General features: G+C 32.1%; 1 long non-coding RNA gene across 1 annotated transcript in view; it reads right to left on the bottom strand.

Moving 5' to 3' along the window:
- Nucleotides 1–1,358: 1,358 nt before the first annotated feature.
- Nucleotides 1,359–8,123, bottom strand: part of LOC122515537 — a 29,906-nt gene continuing 23,141 nt past the window's right edge. Inside the window, exon 2 of the long non-coding RNA XR_006303297.1 lies at nucleotides 1,359–1,803. This is a non-coding gene — a long non-coding RNA (uncharacterized LOC122515537). The remainder of the gene's footprint in view (nucleotides 1,804–8,123) is intronic.

Raw genomic sequence — 8,123 nt, 5'->3', positions numbered from 1 at the left:
ATATGAGAGAGAGAGAGAGAGAGAGAAAGAGGTACAAGTTTCAAATGAATTTCTTTCGTTAGAAAATTCAATACACTCGGCTTGGTGGGTTACTCAACTAATTGTAAAATGTAACGATAAAAGATAAGACCATTTAAAATACTCTCGACAATATCTGTTACACGACGATGGATAAATCAGCTGTCTCGAAGAAAAGCATGCCTTGAACGGACTACCTAGAGTCGAGTTTGAGTACTAAGTTTCACGCTAATTCCTTCCTAACACGCTAAGACGCGTGCCTGCCAATTGGAGAATTCCGAGATGTATGTATTCAAACCCTTTCTGTGTATATATACTTGCAAAACCTTTCTTCTTCAATTCCTACCCCAACCCCAACCCCAACCCCAACTCTTAACCCCCAACCTCTACATCCTTCTTGATTCAACTACATTTCAAACTAACCTTCTTCTTGGTAATGAAACTCTTCGTGCACGATAAGTTTATCGCCATGAGTATACACAAAGAAACGATTAACGATTTTTCACGATTTTATTGACGCCAAGTTTTGTGCGGTGTTGTGTATCGTTTTATTCATTTATTATATTTATGTATTTTTGAATTATGTTTAATATTTTCGTTTACGGGATAAATTTATTCGATCAGTATTTCCATATTCATTTGCGATAATTATTTGGAATATTTTTGTTCAGTATTTTGTTGAAATTGTAAATTAATAGTTTTGAGGTTATGTTTGTTTTAAATTAAATCGGTCAGTATTTATAATTGGTGTGGGTTGTTTAATGATTGCATATTGATACAGGCTTGGTAATGATATTTTGTTTATAATTACTGACCATCTGATTTTTATACTTATAAACTATTTAGAATTATATGAAACTTTTTTTTTATTCAGTATACCAATTCAAATTAATAGTTACAGGATTTTTAGGTATAGTTTATATATAACTTTGAAACACAAAAGTGTTGGTACGATATGAATAATAAATTTTAATTTTAAAATACAACACTAAGGATCATCAAATATTTAAATTAATTTATTATACCTTGTTTGATAATTTCAGTATTAAAATACTAATTTGTTACATATTCATATCTCATTACAAATACTGATCAATTATATTTAAAAAAATACTGACCCAATAAACGTCAACCCATTCTTATCCAGTTACCACACATTTGTCATTTATTTATTATTTTATTTCTTGTTTTATTGTTCGAAAGAAGGCTTACTCTTAGATCTTTTACAAACAACCGAGAGATCATTATCATCATCATAATCATCATCATCATTAAATATTTACAGTAACGATGAGTTTTCAGTTTCCTTTTGTTTTCTTTCTTTTTTTTTTATTTTTTAATTGTTTTACTTTGGTCGCGACAAGGAAAATATTTCGATATAAATATTTGTTAACTTAGGACGTGAAACAGCAACAGATTCGATTTTTCCTTTATCGAATACGACGATTCCGTGTGGTGTCGAAAATTCACCAATTTCCCTTGACTGTATAACGTGTCCTTTTATTCCGTACTTTCACCAATTGCAGATAATCTATTTCATGAATAGTCCTCTCGATCATCGTCACTAATCGGCCAACAATAGGATTTTCTAACGCATCATCGACTCGTTCATGCTTATCCAATGTCGTTCCCATTAACCTCGTTTCTAATCCTGTTGCTGTCGTTGTAACAGTTACAGTTGCAGTTGCAGTTGCAGTTACTGTTACTGTTGCTGTTGCTTTTGCTCAGCTGGCGTGTTGCTGGCCTCCAGAGAACAATAGATCCTGCCGGCTAGGTCGCTAGATTCTGAAACAGACAATGACAACAACAATGATTCCGTATTCGTTACTCTACCATGATAGGACAACTGCAAAAGATTCGTTGAAACGTTTTAAACACTTAAACCTGCTGAAAATGTCATTTGGTTGTTCACTTCTATCTTTTATCTTTTTTTATTTAATTATCTATCCGTCTATCTATCTATCTATCTATTTGTGGGCGGTCCTCTTGTCCTCTTTTTTTATTTTTTTTTTTCATGGGATGCTCCAGTTCGAGTTCGGTGACACTACTGCAGGACTCGTTAAAAACGCTTAACCTGCTGAAAATGCGATTTCCAGCTTTCATCTTTCCCATTTTTCTTCATACCCCATCTATCTATCTATCTATCTAGCTAGCTAGCTAGCTAGCTATCTAGCTATCCATCTATCCATCTATCTGGCTATCTGTTCTGACGCGGGCTTCAGTTCGGTTCTTTTTTGTCTCCGCCTTTTTTCTTTCCTTTTTTTTTTTAAATCGCGATTTCGAGCTCATTCGACGACGGGCCCTATTGTCCGAGGATTAGAAAGAAAAAAAAAAAGAAAAAAGGGCATGGGAAGTATCTCCCGTGAGAAAGAGAAAAAGGGTGGGGACAAAGAGACGGGGGTTGGGGTGAAGAGGGAAAACGGTTACTGATTCTCTTCTCTCAACAATGTCTCTTAACGAGGCACAGTTTGGATTTCCTAGATTTTCTCCGATTTACCACCACCACCACCACCACCACCACCACCATCACCATCATCACCACCACTACCACCATCACCTTATTCGAGTTCGAATTCGATCAAACGTGAAAATGAATTTTATTAATCGGAACTGTTTAGTTGTTCACTTTGAACTTACTCGTTTTTTATTTTGTTTTAATATTATTTAATAATTTCGAGAAAATATGATCGAGTAATCCATCAATCTCTTTTTTCTTTTTTCCTTTTCGAATGAAATCAATTCAATCGTGATTTGATATATTATTAAATGCGTGTATACGTTTTTTTTTTAATGACGAAAACATTCGAATCCATTTTTCAAATAAATATTTAAATCAAAATATAATAGAACAATGCGCGAGATATAAAGTATTGAATGAAAATTGTTATGAAATTTTCTATGAACGTGATCTAATAATTGGTAAGTTGTTTCAGAAACTAACCTATAATCGAAAAGAAGTAAAATAAAAATTTGAAGGGAAGAAATGTAGATGTAAACAGTTTTACAATATTTTATCTGGAGATCATTTTTTACGAGTAATACGGTATTTATCCTCCCCTTTCACCATAACGGGGGTGGAACCCACTCCCTTCGCTTATAAGTGCAATAACTTCCGTTTTCTCTTCTCTTAAAACTCGAAGAATAGAAGAAGAATATGAAGACGAATAAGAAGAAGAAGAAGAAGAAGAAGTGCCGAGAATAAACCGCAAATAGACTAGACGATGAAACTTCACATAACTTTGCTGTACTATAAGAGAAAATCTTTCAATCTGTTGTCTTCTTTCATAACCTTCTTCACACAAACACACACACACACATACATATAGAGTTACTCATACGTAAATACGTATAGATAGTAGCAACATACATGCACACGTATATTATTTGATTTCTTTCGTAGCGTTATCGGTTGTTTAGGAAATCAAATCTTCGGCAAACGATTTATTGTTAGTTGGAATCTTGAAATCAGTAGATAGGACTAAAACGTTCTTTAACGAGTACAAACTCGGTTGTCACGAGCTCGTTACTATCTCCCATGTTGCTCGTTATCTCTATCCTTCTTTCACCCAATACGTATATATATATGTACACCCTATATATACCTCAATATATAGAAAAATCCAATATACAGGATGCCTCTATAACTGATGGTACGAGCGATCGAAAGTTAATTCTATAATACGTGAAAAACTAATTTGAAAATTTATAATCAAATTTGTTAATGTAAGAGTTTGTTTTGGATGAAAATAAATTAATATATCTAGTTATTAAAATAATTATAATCATATATATAAACTTTTAAATATACCTTAAACACATATACATAACCTATAAATATATACTCCAATTATATCAATCATTTTATTAGAAAGTAAAAATAATGATTTTGAAATTAAGAGTGAGGTTAAGTAGCGATAAATGTGATTAACGTATTACTTTTCGAATAACTCAATATATCTAGATATTAAGATAACTAAATATATATATGTACATCCTTAAATATACCTTATACAAAAATATCCTAAATACATATACATAACCTATAAATATATACCCCAATTGTCTGAATCCAATACATGCAATAACATCAACAGTTATTCGTACATATATATCAATATATCTAGATATTAAGATAACTAAATATATATATGTACATTCTTAAATATACCTTATACAAAAATATCCTAAATACATATACATAACCTATAAATATATACCCCAATTGTAAGAATCCAATACATGCAATAACATCAACAGTTATTCGTACATATATATCAATATATTTAGATAACTATAGTAGTAGATATATACCAATAGGTATAAAAGTTTGCAATAACCGATCGAAATAGGCGCGATCACCGATATTGCTATCGGTTCGTTCCACATCGTAGAATATTAACGAGCAAATCGTGTTCTCTTGTAGCCACACTTTCTCTCTCTCTTTCTCTCTATCTATCTCTCTCTATCTATCTATCTATCTATCTATCTACCTATCTATCTATCTATCTATCTATCTCTATTCCCGTTATACCCCTTCCAATTCTCAATTCACCCAGGCTAGCGCCCATTTGCCAATTTGGTCGGTTCAACAACGCGAACCAAAGTTCTATCCGAGACTGTACGCAATCAGCTGCTAATTGGGAAATGATTGGAGGCGGCTATACCGATACTATCGTAGTACTCTGACTACTACTAAAAGCTTAATTCTATGTTATAAATACGTTCATAAATGTCAAAATAGACGAGCATGAAAGTTACCACATTTTATCATATCCTTCATCTATACAAATATATTTGTTAAATGTGTATATGTTATCGTTAAAGATCGAAATTGGAGAATATGAAGATTCACATGATCGCTTGATGTATGCGAAATATTAACCTGTAAGAATAAACCTAAACATTTCTATCTTTCACCGACATATTTGTTATACGTTCACGTGAATTGTGACATTCTCCAATTTTGATCTTTCACATAAATGATTCCTTCACTTTGAACTGTAACGTTTATAATACTTCAATATACAATTCGAAATAATTCATTAAAAAATAAATAATCGTTCGTACACTTAAAGTATCCTCCATTTTGATGGAATCATATATTTGTTGTTATTTAAATATTGTCTAGAGAAAAATTTGAAATAATGTGCACAATCTCGTTATATAAATTAAATTCAAATCTTCGTTATTTGTCATTGAAAAAATATATACTTATATATTGAATATTTTGTATTTCATGAAAATATGATAAATGTATTTTGCAATCGTGTTTTTGGCATAAATAAAAATGAATGAAAAATGTGAAGAAAAAAAAGAAGAATTACAACAAAAAGGGAAGTAGAATGGTGGAAGGATGATAGTCGTTAATAAATTAGTAACCGGTAGTAGGTATTACCAACGAATTTGCTTGGTTCTCGTTGTGTCGTCCGCGTGTGGTGCTTTCACGTAATTTATTTGATGTATTACTTTGGATCCGGATGATACACGGTGTACAAGTTATCCGAAAAAGCAGATTAAGGTCAGTAAACGCGGTTGACTACGTTCTCTCTCACTCTCGTTGCTGCGACTTTGTAATCGTATGTAAAATGGATTCGCTAATGAGAAAACTTTTCAATGTGAAAATTCTGCTATTTAGTGATACATATATCTGCACGCCTATATTCCTGTGCTATCTCACTGCAACCTGTTCTTTTTTCTCTTTCTTTTTTATACGAGAAGAAATAAAAGAAAAAGAAAAAGAATTAAATCTCCGATAAGATTTTCGCATATCAGCAACAAATTATTAGAAACAATTTATCGTTTTTTTTTGTTTTTAATTATCCATGAATAATTAATTTATAATTGAGAAAACCAAAAGAAAAGAATCACACGTACGAAAACGTAACGTTTTTAAACGCGTTGAATGCTGGGGAAAAAGGTTGGGGATATGGAAAGTCAGGGGAGGGGGAAATCGTATTTAAAATAACTATTTAAATTAATTTTATTGAAATTTATTTAATAAAGAGAAAAAAAAAAGAAGACAAGAAAGAAGAAAAGAAATTCGTTTAACTGTTGTTTGCTTTATCAATCGATTTGAAGTTTATTTACGTTGGAAAAAGATTTATCTTATATTAAATTGATCTACAAAGAAAAATGAGAGGAAGATAAAAAAAAAGAAAAGAAAAGAAAAAAGAGAGTCCGGACGCGGTTGAATCATTTCGATTACGGGGTTGTAACAGAACGGAACGGAACGTAACGGAATGGAACGGAACGAACGAGTTCACCTTTTATGAATATCCAAGAGAAGAAATTCACGAGATTGTGTCAAACGGAATAATTCCCAGGATATAACAAAATAATCGTCCTCCGATTCGAACGAACGAACGAACGATCTCAAACCCCTGCACCCCTGCACCCCTTCCTTCTTTACAACCCTCTCGAACCCACCCCAACTTCTCTTTCTCTCTTTACAACTCGCAATTGCAGTAGTAGTAGTAGCAGTAGCAGTATTATTATTATTATTATGTCTACATGCGGTATATGCGCAGCTACGGTAGGAATAATCGATGATGGAAACTGCAAACTGCGATGTAAATACGTCGGAAGCTTTAATCCATCGATTTAACTTTAAGTAAAACCGTACTCTTTGATTTAGTAGTAATAGTAGTAGTAGTAGTTGTGGTAGTAATAGTAATATCGAGTACTCTCGTTTCTTTGTTATTCGATTTAAACATCCCCATGGATAAACACACCATGTGACATCCTAATATGAAGATAGAAGGAAAAGATTATACGAGTATTTACATGTGTGTGTGTATGTGTGTGTATTGTGTAGGTTAATGTATATGTGTATGCATACTATAACTGAGTTCTGAAATATTTACTGGTACTAAGCGAAGGATTGTAAGCGTTTGATGATAAACTGGGTGGTTGCTTTTATCTTTCCTTTACGCGAATACATTTTAATAATAAGAATTTTCATTAATGTATGTTTCAAATCAAATGATTAATAATTCATTAAATATTCATTAGATGTAAAAGAAAAATAAAATAATATCGTTAATTATATATTATTATTATTTGAATTTTTAATAAAATGAAAAAAAAAAGATAAACTTCTTACAAACAAATACAAACATACATAATACACACACAGACACAACCATACATATATGTACACATTCGTAAAAGTAAAGTAACACGTGTTTTCGTTTCGTATAAGTTTCGAATAGATAAAGTCGTATGTATGTATGCATGTATGTATGTACGTATGTATGTACGTATCTAAAATTTGCCTCTCAACTCATGAATACGTTATTCTCGAATGTCTCTCTCTCTTTTTTCTTTTTTTTCTTTATTTTTTTCCCCTCAACATCCGAGTTAGAAACGGCAACTAGGTACGTTGCGAATATGCCAACCATCTGACGTATTTTCTCTCGCTTTTTTTTTTCTCCTACCACCCTTATTCCCCCCCCCACTCCTCCCACGTCCCCGTCCGTTGCTACAGGAAAGGAAAAGAAGGGTGTAAAAAAAAAAGAAGGAAAAAAAAAGAAATAAAGGATGAAATGCCGAGGGTGTTGCTCAGAGGTATTCGAGGTTGTTGCTGTGAGCTAAGAGGAGGGTTGAGGATAGGAACGCGGGTGGGAGGGATAAACGGGGTGAGTGAATACTCCGGTAGCATTAACCTTCGTTACGCGTGTTTGAACTTTTCCCATACATTCATGCGTTTACGCGAATCCCCTTTTCCTTGCGTATTTTTTCATTATGAGAAAATGAGATAACCGATCATCTTTTTTATCTTCTGCTATTTTTTTTCTTTTTTTCTTTTTTTTTTTTTTTTACTTCTTTTTCTTTTTTTCAAACCGTTCCATTTAACCCTTTCAACATTTGTGTACAATTTTTTAAATGTTGTGTGATAGATTCGTGTAATCGATATAGGCGAGTATTTAAAAAAGAAAATTAAATAATTTCATCACTTTATTTTTATTTATGGGGCGTAAAAGAAAATATTTTCCATAAGTTAAGAGATAAATTTTGATTAACGTTGATAAGATAATTATTTATTTATCTGTTATAATATGATTTTTCTTTTTAGTATGATTTATTTTTAGGTTAGGTTTGCCACA

Source organism: Polistes fuscatus, unplaced genomic scaffold (genome assembly GCF_010416935.1).
Source record: "Polistes fuscatus isolate 324 unplaced genomic scaffold, CU_Pfus_HIC Scaffold18, whole genome shotgun sequence".
NCBI lineage: Eukaryota > Metazoa > Arthropoda > Insecta > Hymenoptera > Vespidae > Polistes > Polistes fuscatus.
The sequence above is the reverse complement of the archived record's forward strand: the minus strand, read 5'-3'. Positions and strand labels throughout refer to the sequence as shown.